Consider the following 18,512-nt stretch of genomic DNA (forward strand, 5'->3'; position numbering starts at 1 on the left):
CGTGACATTGATGACTTCACACTGGTAACTGAGAAGGAGAGACACTGAAGGCTTCTGTGGCAATCCCCACCTAGAAGAAAATAAACAGTCCAGACAGGAAGCTGTTGAAGAGAATCCCTGAGAATCATGATGAAGATGCTGGAGCCCAGCTCCTCACAATTGATAGTTTCTGGTGGAGATAAAGGAGGCATGGGGGAAGACTCAGATTTCTTTAAGGGGCTGGCCACCGGGAGTTTGGTCATGCTCCACTGAGTATGGGCAACACAAATTGGACTTGTTTTGTTTGGCGTGGCTTTCCACTTTTTGGTGTGTGGGGAGGGGTGCAAAAGGGTGGACCAGGAAGGAATGGGAAGCGAGTATTGTCAGGGTGCATGAGGTTCCCAAACAATATAAACATTACGTTAGGAAAACAGAAAGTTCCTATCAGAAAGAAAGCATTTCCTTGTTTGCTGTTGTTTCGGATTCATGGCTGGTTGTACCTTAGAAATCACACACCAGAGAACCCTAAGAAATGTATTGAGGCTGTCAAGCCTTTAGCTAGTAATTAAGTTATAGCGGCATCTGAAAAATTGATCCTCCAGGAAAACCCTTCTAGTGCTTTATTAAAGACTCATGTAAGGTCTGTGTGGAGCCATGATTTTGGGTTTTTATTCCACAGAATGGGGTTCGTGAAAGTTGTCAAGAATAAGGCCTACTTTAAGAGACACCAGGGGAGATTTGGAAGGCTGAGAGAGGGTCAAACTGACTACTATGTTCAGAAACGATTGGTGCTCCAGGACAGAAATAAGTACAGCACACCCGAATACAGGGTGATAGTTTGTGTAGCTAACAGGAGAGATGATTGTGTATTGTATTGTCAGATTGTGTATGCCCACATAGAAGGGGATATGATAATCTGTGCAGCACATGCACATGAACTGCCAAAATATGGTGAGAAAGTTGTCCTAACAAATTATGCTGCAGCCTACTGTACTTCAGGCTTCTCAGTAGGATTGGCATGGACTATATCTATGAAGGCTGAGTGGAGGAAACTGGAGATGAACACAATGTCATGGAAAGTATCAATTGTCAGCCTGGTGTCTTCACTTGCGAGTTGGATACAGGTCTTGCCTGAACTACAGGTGGGGGCCCTGAAGGGAGCTGTGGATGGAGGCTTGTCTACCCCTCATGGTACCAAATGATTCCCTGGTTATGACTCTGAAAGAAAGGAGTCCAGTGCAGGAGTACGTCTGAGGCACAGCCAGGGTCAGAATGTGGCAGATTGCATGTGCTACTTAATGAGGAAGAGGAGGGTACATATAAGAAAGTTCTCTTCGTACCTCCAGACATGATGGAGGACATGTGTAGGAAAGTTCATGCTGCCATCTGAGCCTGTCACACTGTGTCCTGCCTCTCCACTGGCGGTGCCCAGGTGCTGCCTCCGGCATGCGTTCAAGTGGAGGCAAAGCAAAGGCCACAATGGTACTGGTTTCCTTTCTAGGTACTGTTGGGAGAGGGAGTCAGGAATAGGGGTCCTTGGTATATCTTTCCCCTTGGGGCATCTGCAGACCAGGTGGAGAAGGGGAGTGAAGCCGGAACAAACAGAACACATTCTGATTGAGAGCAAATACCAAGAGTATTGGAGGGACTGGAGGAGAGAAAGTCTTCCTTGGGAGTCTTAGACCAGTCCTTCTCCATGGCAGATTCTGCTTAATGAATGACCCTTGTTTGTTAATATTGCTTTATTTAATGGTGAATGTAAATACATATGCTTTATTCAAGAGGAACCAGGGATTAAATTAAATTTTGGGAACAAGAATACCAAAGAAGAGAAGTTCATTGGGTGAGGGCTTAAGGCTATCTAGATACCTTGTTAGCATGGAGAATAATTCCAGGGGTTACTTTACCTTGACTGGCTGCCCATGGTCCTCTCAGAGGAGTTCCACAGCAGGCACAGAAAGAGGTAGGGAAGAGCTCAACTCCTACCAGTCTCAGATCTCTGAGATTCCCAGGGTCTGAGCTCACTCAACCTCGACAGACTTATGCCTGTCTGGTAGCATAGTCCTACATGCTCAAGAGTCTATAAGAAGCATCCCAGGAGAGAAATTAAGAAGACTCGAACTGTCCCAAAATGTCCCTTTTATAGAAGAGAGATCAGATTACGTAAAAGAAGGCAAGCTTCTTCAGAGCTCAGAAACAGGCTACTGAAAGCTAAAACAATTTCCTAAGAATTTTTTTCATAAAGACAATAAACTTATTGGCAAGCCCTCTGAAAAGATGTATTTAATATTGAATAAAATTTCAAAAAAGCACGGGTGGCTGATTCCTGGTTATCCTCCATAAACCTCCACTCAGAGCACAGGCAGGCTACCTAGTCTTAGGAAGCCTCACTCCAAAGGCTAAGGTATGACCAACTATCACTTCTGCCCCAGTTGACCAAGAACTCAATGTATTATGCTTTACACTGGTCACCAGTACTGTGAGCCCTCACTCTTAACTCAAGGTCTCTGTATTCATTCTGCTAATCTCAGTCCTTGCTGGCCAAACTCAGCCCTACTTCATACCTAGGCATATAGTAGTTCACAGAAAAGTAAAGACTTCTTGTGATGAGTGTTCCCAGCATGTACCCTAATGCTTATTACAGGGAAGGAATGGTAGCATTTAAGATGTGGATCCTCGGTTGGGGATTTAGCTCAGTGGTAGAGCGCTTGCCTAGCGAGCGCAAGGCCCTGGGTTCGGTCCCCAGCTCTGAAAAAAAGAAAAAAAGAAAGAAAAAGAAAAAGAAAAAAAAAAGAAAAAGAAAAAGAAAAAAAAAGATGTGGATCCTTCCAACCTTCAAGGACATAAGGACATGCCTGGCTTCTACTAGGCCCACTCTTTTCATAGAATGGAGCAACAGAAATACTTGACTTGCACGTGTACAGAACCTTTCTTACGCTTGGTGCAGTGGTTTGAATATGTTTAGCCCAGGGGAAGTGGTCCTATTAGGAGATGTGGCCTTGTTGGAATAAGCGTGTCACTGTTTAGGCAGGCTTTGAGGGCTCCTCCTATACTCAGGCTCTACTCAATGCAGGTGAGATCTTTATCCTGGTTGCCTAAAGAAGACAGTCTCCTTTTGCTGGCTTTAGATCAAGATGTAGAACTCTTGGCTCCTCCATCGCCATGTCTCTCTGCATACGGCCAGGCTTCCCACCATGATGATAATTGACTAAACCTCTGAAACTATAAGCCAGTCCCATTCAAAGGTTTGCCTTTACCAGAGTTGCCTTGACCATGTTGTCTCTTCACAACAATAAAATCCTAAGACACCTGGCGGCCTGCATTCAGTGTCCTGGCCCGAGTCCTGTTGCTTTTTCCATGGCTATCAGAAGAGTTTCTTCTCAGGGCCATTGTGGTGACTTTTCCATTGCTATGAAAAACTTAAGAGGAATCATAGGAGGTCAGGAAACAAACAAAGGTTAATATTACCTACACTCTCTAGATTTCTTTTCCCTCTTTCATTCCATTAAGCACCTTGCTATTAAAATGTTGTACTCATATTCAGGATGAGGAACCTCCCCCACGAACCCTCTTGAAGTCCTCTCAAACATCACCAGATGTATGCCTTAATAACCTAAGTTATTCGTAATCTGGTAAAGTTGACAATGATTAACCACTACAAGCCCACCCTTATCAGCAAGCATCTCCTTGACCACTGATATTCTCCTTTATTAAAGACATTCTGTCCCTGACACCTTACAGAAGGTTCATGGTCAGCTCAAACTGTGCATGAGCCCCAGAGGGTTTTTGGAAAAACTGTTCAAACTCTTAGACTAAGTCCTCTCTTTGACTCAAGGCAGTGTAGAACTGTGAGCACCCATGTGGAAAATGAAAATTATGTGCTTCCAATACACAATTGGTATCATAAGCATTTGCTTTTCAAAATAGAAAGAAGGCATAGGAAATTGGGATGGAGCAAAAGCAGGTCCAAAACCCAGCATGGCAAACATTAAATCCTATCTCTTTTATGCCTGGTACTTGAGATGTATGGGCATCTTGTGAGTTCCAACAAGCTTGGGCAGGCATTCCTTTCTCCAAGTATTGCCATTAACAGTCACAGAGCCTCTCTTGGGGTGACTCCAGTACTTGGCTGTAGCTGCTTGTGTTGTGAATACTAATTATGTTCCTCCAAAAACGCTATGAGAGAGTCTGCATGCAGCTTCTGGGAACCTGCCCCCAGTTAGTTCTGACTGGCAAACAAAGATGCCAACCATCAATAGCTGGGCAGGGTAGACAGAGATGGGACGTTAAGATTCCTAGGCTTGAGACCAGAAAAGAGGAAGGAGGGACCGCCATGCCATGAGAGTGTGGAGAAGAGAGAAGCCATGCCTGAGAAGAATGCAGGACAGAGAGGCATGGCCACCAGTTGGGCAGCCCTTTGGGTCTAGGGCAGCCAAGATAGAATATAGAGTTTAGTAAGTAATAACTTGGGATTATTGGCAGGAGGTGGATTATCCACATGGTGGTTAGGCAGTGGCCCAGCTATTGAGCAGACTAAGGCATATTAAAATATAAAAGCTGTGTGTGTGTGTGTGTGTGTGTGTGTGTGTGTGTGCGCGCGTGCATGCTTGCACGTGTGTCTTTAATTCAGGAACTTAACATTAAGGTGGGTAATGAACCCGACACTGGTATTTATTAATTAAAAAATATTGCTATACTTGTAGGCTTTTCTCAGTATACATCCCACATTCCTGACCTCTCTCACATCCTGAGTTCTCTTCTATGCCTTAGGACTCACCTTACACCGCCACCCATCACATGTGGGCATTGGATCCTACTCTACAATGCCTGGCATCCAAAGCCTTCTGTTGGTGCCTTGAGTGGATGCCTCCATGACTCCACAAGCCTTGAGTTTGAATACCTGCCTTGAACTTTCCTCTATCACCTTTAAACTTTGTCTGTCAACTTTCAAGGCATGTGGTAGAGTGTCATTTATAATCCACATGCTGGCCAAAAAAAAAAAAAATCTGTCGATATTTTGTAGTGCTCCCAAGGGTCTTCATTCCCACCTAAGACCTCACAAGTCCAGGAGTTAACTGCCTACACTTCAATCAGCGTTCAGGATTTCCAAGCTTCTTCCACAATTACCCACTATACGTTCCTTTCCATATTGTAGGGTTTCCCTAGCCCACATCTCCAAGTCTTCAAACTTCCTCCTACAAACTCGTTTCAGATGCCTGAGAGCCACACAGTCAGACTTAGTTGCAGCTATGACTCCACTTCTGATACCAATTTTCTGTGACAGATTGCCTGACACAAGCAGCTTAGAGGCAAGATTTATTTTGGCTTAACGTTTGAAGGTCCAGTTCCTTATGATGGAGGGATGCAAGTGAGACAGCTCGGTCAGTTCACATCATGACGGGCCAAGGGAGCAAGGAAAGGACAGCGGCCACTCTCTGCTTTGCTCTTTATTCTACCTGAGTGGCCAGTCCATACAACAGTGTCACCCATGTCCAGGAGAAGCCTCTTCTTATCACTTCGTCCTAGGGAAAGGCGCTCTTGGGCATGTTCACTATCCTATGTGGCTCTAATCCAGTCAAATGGGAAGTGAAGATTAACCACAGAACTGCTCCTGGGCTGCGTACCTTAGCATCTATGCCACCTTAATTCACTTAAACCAGTGAGAAGCTTCGCATCGTGTTTGACTCCCCTAAGTGGTCTCTGGAAACGGATGTCTGTTGATCCAGGATGGCTTATTTTGCTATCTATGTGCATCAGCTTGTTGTCACCCAGTCAACACACATGTTTAAAGGATCCAATGAGAACAAGGGAACCAGGTGTCCAGATGTTAGTCTCAAAGACTGTCAATCGTTAGGCTCAGTGGAGAAGCAGCATCTCTTGTGTATTTGGGATTAACTGTCAGCTCCACGGAGAGCTACTAAATAGCACCGGGTGCTTTAAACATGGTACCCGCGGCACCTTGAATGAAAAATAGCCCCAATAGGTTTTGTGTGTTTGAGCACTTGCACCCCAGGAGGTGGTAGTGTCAGGGAGCTTATGGAGCCTTTAGGAGGCCTTGCAGGAGGAAGTGCCACACTGGGAGAAGGTATTTGAGTTTATAGCCTTGGCCCACTTGAAGTTTGCTCTCTTTTTCTGCTTGTAGTTGGGGATGTTTCTGTCTGTTAGCTTCCTGCTCCGGCTGCCTGATATCACATTTCTCCCTCATACTACGAATGCTCCCTCCAGACCTGTAAGCAAAACAATCTTCCACAAGTTGCTTTTGTTTATAGTGTTTTACCACAGCACCCACAAGTAGCTGACACACCCATCACTCAAGTGTAAGCCCTGCTTGGACTATCTTTCCTAGGCTCCAACTCTTATCTAAGTAACCATACAACATTTACATGAGGCTTTCTACTTAGACACCTCTGGCTTTGCATATGTAAATTTGTCCAAAACTGTCATTTAGCCCTGTCATATCAGAGCAGCGAAACTATGAAACTATGCATCAGGTCTAAAGACATGAATCTTCGTGTCATTTCTGACACCTTGGGAAGCCAGTGTGTTTCTAGTGTGGTGTCTTGATTGCAGCTACACGTGTCAGTGGCTCTGTGATGCAGTAAATAAAGTATCATGTTGCTCTATCCCTCCAAACGTTCCTAGTGGCTTTCAATAAGATCTGCCCTCCTATATGTCAGCATAGCACAGTTCCTGCCTGCTTAACTCACAAAATGCTTGCCACAGTCCTGTCTTCCAGGCCTTCAGACACACCAGGAGGAGTCTTACTTTGACTGATTTGCTATGCAGTATACATCTGAAACCATTTCTTCTAGGGCCCTTGCATTTCTAACATTTAAAAATGAAGCAATGGGAAGTCATCTCTGAAAAATTCCTGACTACCATATCACCTGGTTTAGTTATGGAAAACGTCATCAATCAGAAGCACCTGAACTTTTTCATCTCTTCCGTAGAAACATCTGATCCTACTCCGGAAGAACTCATCTCTTGGGACGATCGCAGACAGAGGCTTTTTGCCATGTTTTCAAGAACTCGGTTGAACTTTGGGGAGCACACGAGCCACCACATCCTCTATGGGCAACACATTTGGAATCCATTTTGGTACGTGAATACTTGCCATTCTCCAGGGAATAGGGAGCGCGCTCATGATGGAGAGAAGTTGAAGAACAAAAAGTTTTGAGGACGTCCTCTGTAGACATTCTTTTTACAGAACTTGCTACAATATTGCTATTGCTTTATTGCTTTTATTCTCATTTATTTTATGTGTATGCATGTCTTTCCTATTTGTGTATCTGTGTACCATGTATGCAGTGTCCATGAGGGCCAGAACAGAGCATCAGATGCCCCTGGAACTGGAGTTTACAGTCTGTTGTGAGCCACCATGTGGATGCAGAGAATCAAACTGGATCTTCTACAAGAGCGGCCACCACTCTCTTAGCCACTAAGCCATCTCAGCAGCCAACGCCATGGCTTTGTTACAGATGGCCCTGCAGCCTGCGTGTGCTCCTACCCAGCCCTCTCTAGTTATCCTTTTTTTTACTGGTTTCTGAAGGCTTTTCTTGCCTATGCTCGCTCCTCTTGTCTCATAGCTTAGTTAACTCTTAGAGGTCTCATGCCTTCAAATGTGCTTGCAACCATAGTTTCTAGTTGATAATAAAAGTAGTGAGATATAAAATGGAAAGGTGGAATTGGGGTATTGAATCATCTCTCTACAAGCCAGAGATGCTGTGCCTGGCGGTTGTGACTTTCTAGAGGACTGTAAACAAACATCTATTCCTAGTAGTGCACTGTGACCAGGCTAAGGAAGCCATTTGACTCAGTCTGTCTTGCTGAACCAGTGAGTTTGAGGTTATTTACAGGAGCATGGATCACTCCATGCCAAATGCGCCATCAGAAACTCTACATGTGGTACATGGCCAATGATGAAATAAACTATTTTCATTTCAATTGCAAGATGATCAGAACAATTTTAACTCACAGAGAATTGTATATAGTTAGTATAGCCCAGGGGCAGATCTCTTTCAGGCTCTGTCGTAATATATTCAAAAGACTCAGTCACTCAGACAACACAGAACATATTGCTCCATCATAGCCTGAGGTCATGGCGGTACCCAGTGAGTAGAGAGCTGGTGCCCTGGAATCATTAGTGAATATTCACACTCACAATGTTCCAGACACATTCAGACTTCGAGGAAGTAGGTTTTTTTTTTCCAGTTTTCTAGGAAAACTGGAATTTTAAATTGTCTTTCAGGACTAATTCTGAGAGGTATTTCTCACAATTTGAGGGAATTGTCCATGCTCAACAAGGTGATGCTAAAAAGCCCCACAAAAGCATGAGCTACAAGAAACAACCCCCTTTTCACCCAAAAGTCCCGACTGCTTTTTGCACTTACGGAGAGAAATGTAGCACACCAAAAATATACCCCAGATGTGCACAAAGTCCACAGAACACTAATGAGGAGCTGACCAGTGTCCTGAGAAATACAGGCTCTCAGAGTAGAGAAAGCAGAAATATATTTAGAATTTACCAAAGAGAAGGCACAGTTAGATGGAAACCTGTCTTGATTTAGAGAAGGCTACCATGAGATAGCTGAGGTGTTCAAGAACTCAACTTTTATTGCAATGCACCTCTAAAACAAAGCTCCAATGTTACATGGGAACGTAAGGTCTCTTCCAGAGACTAGAGACTTTCCCATGAAGGTGAAATAACACAGAGAGCCTGAGAAATCTTCTACGAATAAATATCACCAAGATTCAGGGCCAATCAAGTATGAAGTATGGATATTACCCAAGACATGCTAATGTATGCAGCTGGTTCTGAGACTTGCATCTCTGCTAAAAGTTCCTCATCTAAGGACTATGCTGCAAAGACTTGGACTATCTAGGAAGTGAGCACAAGAACATGATCATGACAGAAGGCCTGAACCCTAAGTTCTGGTGGACAGCTTCACAATCCTCAGCCTAGGGCCCACAGAGGGCTTGAAGAACCGAGATGGTCTGCTCCAGGGACAAGCCGATCCCAGTCAGACTATCCCAATCAGATGCTGCTACTCACAGGAACAAAGCGTGTGAAGGACAATGTCTTAGTTTGGGTTTTATTGATGTGAAGAGACACCATGACCAAGGTGGCTCTTATAAAGGCAAAATATTTAGAGCTGGTTAACAGTTTCAGGGGTTTAGTCCATTAGCATCATGGCGGGATGCATGGCAGTGTTCAGGCACACATCGTGCTGGAGAAGGAGCTGAGCGTTCTGCATTTTGATCCAACTTCAGTCAGCAGAGATGGGCTCTTCTGCCCTGAATGAAGTTTAAGCATAGGACTTTAATGCCCACCTCCAGTGACACATTCCCTCCAACAAAGCCACACCTATTCTAGCAAGGACACACCTCCTAATTGGGTCTCCCTGTGGGCCAAGCACTCAAACACATAAGTCTGTGGAGGCCAAACCTATTCAAACCACCACAGACAGGGAAGAGAAATACACAAGCAGTGGGGCCAGACTAGCAATGTCTATACCTCACCTTCCTTGAGGTTCCATAGACAGGCGCCATCTGATGTCTGTTCATATCCCAAATCCTAGGTTAGAAAACCCCCTAACAAAGTTCAAAAACTCTTCAGGGTGGAGCAGTTTGCATGACAGCGGTCCAAGAAATGAACAGAGGAAGAGACCTAGGCAGGGTGCAGTCGGTGAGAGCACACTCACGGCACCCTGTTCCTCTAGATAGGCCCCTCCTATTTTTTAATCTTCTCCCAATTATATCGTAATAGTAACTCGTCAGGTCAGAGCCCTTATGACCTTTCTCTCTCTGGAGACTGCATCACAAACATAAAACACTGTGTGTTTTACTAATCCCCGGGGGCATTCTTTTACCCATTCAAACTGTGTTTCAAGATGACACCATTAGACCTAGCCATTATTCTTTGAGGACATTCACCTCTTGGGCAGCTATTGACGAGGGTACTATACCTAAAACAGGCCAGCCAGAGGTTGTATTTGAAGAGATTGTCTCAAACCATGCTCATGTGGAACTTGGGAGACAAAGAAAAAGAGAGCAGGATTTGGTACTCCTTAGTCATTAAGGTAACTAGAATCTGAGTTACTATGTCCTCCCTCAGATCAGATGGTATCAAAATGTAGCATTAGGGCTGGAGAGATGGCTCAGCAGTTAAGAGCACTGGCTGCTCTTCCAGAGGTCCTGAGTTCAATTCCCAACAACCACATGGTGGCTCACAACCATCTGTAATGGGATCTGATACCCTCTTCTGATGTATCTGAAGACAGCTCCAGTGTACTCGTATAAATAAAATAAATAAATCTAAAAATATTTTTAAAAAATATAGGATTAAAGGCAGTTAACAGAGACTGGTCACTAAGTGTGGACAAAAGGTTCTGTGGTAACAGTAGCTCCCTTGAGAACTTCAGGAACTAGTCAATGCTCGTGAGGAGCAATGGTTTGGATATGAAGCCTTCCGTAGTCTAGGGCATTTGAGCATTTGGCCTTCAGTTGGTAAGAATGCTCGGGTTGATTTAGGAGGAATGGCCTTGCTGAACAAACTTTGTCATGAATATGAACAATCAGGTCACAATTGTCTAAGGACAGGAATCTTCAGGAAGGTGAGGTAAGGGCAGGGAGTGGGGGAGACTCCAAAATGTGAGTCCTCAGCTTCCTGTTCTTCCCCGCTTCCCTTCACGAACTGTAAGTCCCCAGAACTCTAAGTCCAAATAAACTCTTCTAGGTATTTGTTTTGTCATAGTGTTTTATTACAGCATTAGGAAAGTAAACAATACAAACAGGGACTTGAACGTCCCATAGGGAGAAAAGAGCAAGCTGTCACAGAGGGTTTATTAGGGAGTATTTTGCTTTGTCCTATCACTTAGCCATTTACTGATTGCATATCCTATAGATCCATGATGTAAAGGCACTGTTTTAGAGATTTTTATCTATTAGGGCTCAATCACCTAGTTTCTGTGGAGAAGCCAGAAGAGGGAAAGCGACATATTCAGGAAATCTGTATACTATCATAGCAAATATAAATATTTGAAGTGGAAACTTCTGGATATGTCATATGATGCAGACTTACGTGGGGTTTTGCTGAGGCAAGACCCACGGGAGGACATGTGATGTATAATTAGGACTCAATGGACAGTGATGGCATGCTTGCACAGCTAGTTTTGCAATGCTTTGTTGATCCAATGTCTTTGCTTATCTTTGCTTTGTTGAAAGAGGCACATCAGAGAATTTCTCCTGGCATCCTGGCTGGTCCTAGTCACTCCCACTGGATTATGTGGATTCAGCAGAGGCTTGGCTGTTTCTGCTGGATCATAACACTGCTGCTGATTCCTGTTTGGTATCCTGACACTACTGAACTGGACTGCTGGTGTCCTGGCAACGGAGATTGGAATCACCTCAAAGAATTACTTCTAAACAGGTCCACACCCCCATGTCCTATTCACCATCTTTTTCCCCTACCTTTGAAAGGTGGGCTAGAAGTGGGGTCAAAGCATTTGGGAAACCTTATTAAAGCATGCTTTGATAAGCAAAGCCTATAAATATTCCCTTCCTTTCCATAGGAATATATGGTAACTGTACACAGAGTTACATGTGGTGATTTTGGATAGGCTATTTGCCTGAACTGCAGTTGGTATCAAGGGAGACCTCAGCCATATCGGTCCCTTTGATACAATGAGAAGTATGGAAGCTAGACAACAAAAGACCAAGGCATCCTAAGAGTTGCTGTGGTGATAGCCTGTGAATCTTTTCCTCGTCCAAATCTTTAATTAGGAAGGCAACCTTCATGGATTCCCATAGGAATCTAAAGATAGAACTTGACCAAGATGTGGCTATTGTGAGATATCTCATACTAAATTGCCTAAATTTAGAGCAATCACCTTCAAGGTAGGAAGAACCAAGGTGAGACCTCTAAAATTACCTTTGTCCCTTTCATGGCCCCAAATCAAGTGATAGTTATAATTTAATTATATAGCAGGGGTGGGGCTGCTTATCACCTGCTTGAATTACAGGATGGCTTCAAAGTCAGTCAAATAGGCGACCACAGCCATAGCACCGGAGGTGATATCTTTGCTACTGATCAGCTGCCTTGGGCACTCTGGAGTTATTAGCCCAGCATAGTTATCCTACAATCCTTTTCAGCAAGACAAATCCCTTCTAACAAGTACATGCATCACTCATTCATAGCCATTAGGTTCTGGAATTCTTCCTGACTCAGTTGCAATGATCTAAGATAATCGTATGCTTTCAGGATGCTGAAGACCTCCATTCTACTTCACTACATTGATGGCAAACTGTTAAGGCGGAGACTGGTCCATTCTTAGGCACAGGCATGATGATAAGAGAAAGAGAAGCTTTTGATATTCAGAGATTTTTGCTATCATTTATTTTGTGCCAGTATATGCATGAACTTACACATCACAGCATGTGTGGAAGTCAGGACAACATATAGCATTGGTTCTCCCCTTCTATCCTATGAATCTTGGGGATCCTACTCAGACCTGCCAAGGGTGCCTTTGCTCTCTGAGCAACTTGCTGACCTTTCACTTTTGCTTTTAACTCACCATACCACTAAAAATTGAAATTCCTGTGTGCAAATACTCCAAAAACATAGCAACAGTCTACATCAGAACGGTGTTTGGCAATAGGAAATAGGAAAAGGGCTTAAAAGGGCTAATAGTATGGCCTTACGGGTTTGGGTTTTGTTTGCTTTTGAGACAGCCTTACCATGTTGGCCAAGAATATTCAACCATTCCTTAATACCTCATGGATATTAGAATTTTCAGAACTGTGAAGAAGCATGAAGAGAACACCAGTAAGATTCCTGAAGGAATTTGAAATCTATATGGCAGGGTTAAGGATGACCCAGCCGAAGATCCAGCCTCAGCCAAAGTCTACCCTCCAGCTCCAGTTCCCAGCACAACTTCAGTTGTACCTCAGAAACAGCTGCCAAGGCAAATGGAAGCCCAAGCAAAACTCCACCAGGAAACACGATTCTAGCCTCAGAGGATGTTCAGGACAAACTCTTCATTGTAGACTTCTATGCTTTGGATGCCAGTGTAGAGTAAATGTCATAGCCTGTGGTCACTGAGACCTTCTCACAACTGGATTACTTTTAAAAACTCTTGCTTTAAGACATTAGTGTACCAAGAAAGAGAAGACACTGTAGACAAGCTCAGGACCTTTCTGAATCTATGGGGGGAAAATGGCTGCAGATGCAAAGGCCACATCCTGGTATGGACTTATTCCTGAATGCGTTAGCTGCCATCACTTGCTTTAGGTCACAGCTAGCTTGGTTGGATGACTCTACCTGGCTTGAATGCTGCCACAGTTCACTTGAGATTCAAGAGAGCAAACCTGTGGCTTTGTGGGTTCCTAAAACCAGCAATGTAATGTGGGGCACAGATGTCTATCCTTGAAGATGCCATTGTCCAGAGCTCCCCCAGGTCTTGGCCTGCATTCATTCATGAAAGGTGCTTTGCCACTCAGAACTGGGGCACAACAGTTTCTTCACCTCCCAACTTAATCACGGCCAAGCCAAGGCCTAATTTAGTTAATTAATTTACTATATGAGGATCTATCCTGATACTCCCCTGCATTCCTGTCTCAGAGTGTAGAGATTATGGGCATTTGCCATCACACCCTGGTTTTGGAGTTTAATTGTATGTAGCCCAGGCTGGCCCACACATTCTGGCTACAGTTCTTAGTCCTCAGTGTTGAGATCCCATGGCAGTGGCTGCGTCACCATGTTACTGAGAACCGAGCGTAGGCCTGGGGGATTTAACAAAAGACACAGACTCAGGCCATTTGTCAAGAAAGAATGCCATTTACTTAGGGTTCCAGGGAGATAAATAAATAAATATATATATATATATATATATATATATTTTTTTTTTCTTAGCCCTTGGTGGAAAAACCCCAGAAGCACAGTGGAAAAACAGGTTTATGTTCTCAGGATAAAAACAGGAACAAGGAAATGACTCAGGACTTTGTTGTTTAGCCATTTTAACCATAGCTGCTACACTGTGTGCTACAGTCTTGGGCAACAATCTAGGGGAGCAATTCACCCCACAGGGGTGGGAGCTGGGCCCAACAATTCCCCCCTTTTTATTTATAAATTAGAGCCTGTCTTAGGTGACTCATGGATGTCAGTTTCTGCCTTACTCATCATTAGGCAGCCCACCCAGGACTCATGGACACCCTGTCTTAGGTTGACAGACACTCCCATGGACTTACCTGTCCTTGGCTACCTAATTTTTATACATACACAGCCATGTCTGAGCTGATGGATTGCCTTCCACTAAAGATATCATTATCTGTTGACTGACAGCTTGGTTCTGGGCTTGTTTTCTGCCCAGGTGACAAAGAAGAAACACACACACAAGGGCAGCTCCAAGAGCAATAATGCCCAACAAGAAGGTGCCAATAGCAGCAGTGATGCCAAAGTATCTCTTATGACAGGTCAGGATCAGTTGATTTTTCTCCCAAATGATTGACAGGCAATGGAACTATGCCTGGAATCCACACAGGCAGGGCAGAGTCCTTTGGTCCCCAGAAGCTTCATGTATTCCTGCAAAGAATAGTTAAGACTATCTCCAGCATAAGTACCATTCCAAAACAAAAAGAAAAATGGATGAATTACACAGGTGAAGGAAGAGTTATTAAACTTTTTACTAAACTTACTATTTTCAAATTTAAGGGAACCTTTAAATGTGATAGACGTATTCCAAGAGGCAGTGTAATTAAAAGCTACCCCCTGTCTTATCATCTGAGGAGCAGCACCCAGGCATGTAAGAGGACTAGAAAGAAACATTCCAGGGGTTGGGGATTTAGCTCAGTGGTAGAGCGCTTGCCTAGGAAGCCCAAGGCCCTGGGTTTGGTCCCCAGCTCCGAAAAAAAGAACCAAAAAAAAAAAAAAAAAAAAAGAAAAAGAAAGAAAGAAAGAAAGATTCCAGGGGGAAGTGGAGGGAACAATGTGTCCTGCCTGTAACTGTTCTTATACAAGTTTATGCGCTGCCTCCATTTTTATCAGAGAAAAGGGGCCACTGCTCCATCCATACAGGATCATAACAGGAAGCAACTTAGCAGTGACCCCCAAAATAAACTTCCTAATCCCATCCCATCTGCATGGGCTCGAATAGCTAGGTCACCATCAGACACATGTTGAGGGTCCCCCTGCAGGGGGGACCAAACCCTTATTGGGGGGGCAAATCCCTGTTTATACAGCATCCTCTGTACTGGTTGGGTAGCAACCACTGCTCCCATATCATCTAATATGTCCCTCCCCAATCCCGCAGCAGCATCTCTCTGAGCTGTCTGGGCACACTGCTCATGACATTCCCCTCTCCACATGAGGCAATCTCCCCCAGACAGCACTGTCCTGCATAATTGTAAGTAAAGGGAACAAGGGGACGTTAAGCAGAGCAACTCCTTAAAACTCAGAGGAACATGTTCTCTAATAAATTGACCTGCATTGTTGGGGTCTAGGACCTCAACAACAGGATATGCTACTCACTGTCCAGGGGGAGGCTCAGGAAAAATTACCCCTTTCCTTCTCTCCATAACACCACTCCAAAGAAGGATAGGATTCATGGGCAGGAGGAGCAATAGCTCCCTCTTCTTTAAAGGAGGGATTTTTACTAGGAGGACAAGATTCTGGTTTTTTAGCAACCCTGCACTCATTAATCTTCTTTTTAAGCTCCTCTATTTCTTTTTCTAATGTTTATTCTTCATCTTCTTCTGAGCTTGAATCTTGATCTGAACCAGAGGTTTGTAAAGACTTATGAGAGGCATCATCCTGTGTCACTCCGAATCTTCTTTCTATCTCTGACATTTGTTCCTTTATTTTAGCATAGTACTCAAGAGAGCATCCTTGACCAATCTCCATAAAGAGAATGTGGTGACAGGAATGCACTCAGGGCCATCTTTCTGCAGTGATTTTTGCAAATCTGTCTTAATCAGGAATATTAAGTCCTCCTAAATGAACAAACCAGGGACTAGTCTTTTCTAAAGTTTTAATAAATTTTTTAGCTGTTTTTACCTTTATCCCTCTTCCCTGACATCTGATCTGTTAGCTGTAATGTGAAACGAGGTTCCCATGGCAGGATGATTTTACTTACTGCAAACTAAATTTACTATCAGTTCGCTGCTGTGCTGCTCACCCAATATGTTCCTTTCACTTTTTGGCTGGCTTCTTGGAATGATCCCGTCAGAGACTCCTCACTTTCTTGATCTCAGTGGAACCTCCACTTGCCAGTGCCCATCCCACCATGGCACTGAGAACTGGGCGTATGCCTGGGGGATTTAACAAAAGACACAGACTCAGGTCATTTGTTAAGAGAGAATGCCATTTACTCAAGGTTCCAAGAAGATTTATATATACAGTCTTAGCCCTTGGTCGAAAAACCCTGGAAGCACAGTGGAAAACAAGTTTACATTCTCAGGATAAAAACAGGAACATGGAAATTACTCAGGACTTTGTTGTTTGGCTGTTTTAACCATAGCTGCTACATTGTGCGCTACAGCTTTGGACAACAATCTAGGGGAGCAATTCATCCCACAGGGATGGGGGCTGGGCCCAACAATTCTTTGAGCTAAGACACCTGGCTTCACTGTGAGCTTCTGTTATCAATGACACAATAGGAGCTCATTCCACTTTTTCTTTACATAAAGTGATTTTCATGGGGATAAAAATAAAGAGAATTTGATCCCTAGTTAGGCACAGTAGAGCATGCTTTAAATCCAAACGCTAGAAAGACAGAGGCCATCATATTGTGTTTGAGGCCGGTCTGATCCAACATGTCCTGGAGCAGGTCAGCAAGGGTTATGTAGATAGATCATGCTTAAAAATAGATAAATGAAAATAAAATATTTCGAAAATGAATTGAGGCTCTGATACAATGGTGGAAGCATAGTAGGATCTCAAACTTGATCCAAAGCCCATGATCTAGAGTTAAGGTGAAATACCAAGGGCATTGGTACACAGAGCTGGACCCACAGCAGGGACACTGGTGATAACTGCCTTATTGTTACTCTCCCTACCTCGTTCATAGAGACTGTCCATGCCAAAGGATAGGTCTCTTGGGGGAATCCAGGCTAATACAGGACCCCTTTCCAATCCATGCAGGTATGCTTTAAGCACCTCACATCACTCTGAGTCAACCAATATAACCAAGAATAGGGTTGGATTTCAGTGAGAGCCATCTCTAATCTTAAAGTGCCTGGCTTTTCAAAACAAAGTCACTGATGTCCATCCACTGACTTGCACTAACACTGCATGGGCCCAGCTAGACCGACCACCTTATATCCTAGGAAGATGTCACTGTAATGTCAGTCATCGGGATCAAAACATGGACCAGTGGGATAAGTGTGTTTCAGCACTTATGCTGCTTGAGGGGAATTTTGGTGTCTATTTTCTATATTTTTACATTGACTTGGTTATCCACAGTATGGGTTCCCCATATCTTTCACCAACTGACCTGAATCTCTGAAGAGTCATTTAAGAAGACTCTACAACCTCACGGCCAAGGGCTGATAACAGCTCATTAGGAGATGGGTATACAAAATATCTCCCCACAAACTTTAAAAGAGTCGTCTTGAAGGGTATTGGCTTGGAGGTAGTGGTGGGAACATGAGACATATAAGATTTCTCCCTAGAAGTACATTAAACTTAAGTTATCAGAAAGGAGCTATATGAGTTGTGGGATTCCTCAACAATATTACTTATGTGCTGCTTCTCCCATAGCTGTGTGGATGTAAAACATTTGGCTCTTCCTCACTTCTTACCACAACTCCTAAGAACCCTCTGCAGTCTCTGGAATAAGTGCTACCTTAGCTGCTAATGTGCTGACTAGGGGTTTCTTGGTAGCTTCAAGATGTAGATTGTTCACAGAAAAGAACTATTGTGATTAGAAGCTTTCAGCATTGGACCCCACACCATTAACTTCTGATGAAGCAGTAAGGGAATTATCAATGGCCAATGCTGTGACTCATTGTGCCTACAAACAAGGAAGCTCCTACAATAGGCTAGATAGAGGGCTCAAAAGATCAGAGCACGAAGTACTTTTATAAGGGATCTAAGGTAGGTTTCTCATACCCAGAACATGTGTCATACACCTATAACTCTAGTTCCAGGAGGAGTCTACATCTCTGGCTTCTCAGAGTACCTGTACCCAACTGCATTTCCCCATATACAAGATCTTAAAGAAAAAGTTCAAGCAGCATATAAGGAAGCTTCTGAAGGGCTACTACATAGCTAAGTACAAGGAGATGTGTCAAGGCTTGTGTCCAGACTGGATACAGAAGTTCCTTCCTAGCTACTTTGCCTTGCTCTGCTCTACCTCTCTCTACTTATGCCATGTAATTCTATTTACCAACTTGTCACAAATGCTTCCTGAAATTGCAGGTTATCAGAGCATTTCTATCTGTTTAACACAACCAAAGAGTGCACAGGATAAATCACAGCCAACTGGGCCATAGAGATGATGTCTGGTGACTGGCAATCAGCAGGAGGTGAGAATGGTCTT

The 18,512-nt window shown here is 43.8% G+C and overlaps 1 pseudogene; it reads left to right on the forward strand.

Moving 5' to 3' along the window:
* The first annotated feature begins 659 nt into the window (after nt 1-659).
* Rpl5-ps2 (ribosomal protein L5, pseudogene 2) lies at nt 660-2,194 on the forward strand (annotated as a pseudogene).
* The last annotated feature ends 16,318 nt before the right edge of the window (nt 2,195-18,512 follow it).

The sequence above is a fragment of the Rattus norvegicus genome, chromosome 9 (genome assembly GCF_021556685.1).
Source record: "Rattus norvegicus strain SHRSP/BbbUtx chromosome 9, alternate assembly SHRSP_T2T, whole genome shotgun sequence".
Lineage (NCBI taxonomy): Eukaryota > Metazoa > Chordata > Mammalia > Rodentia > Muridae > Rattus > Rattus norvegicus.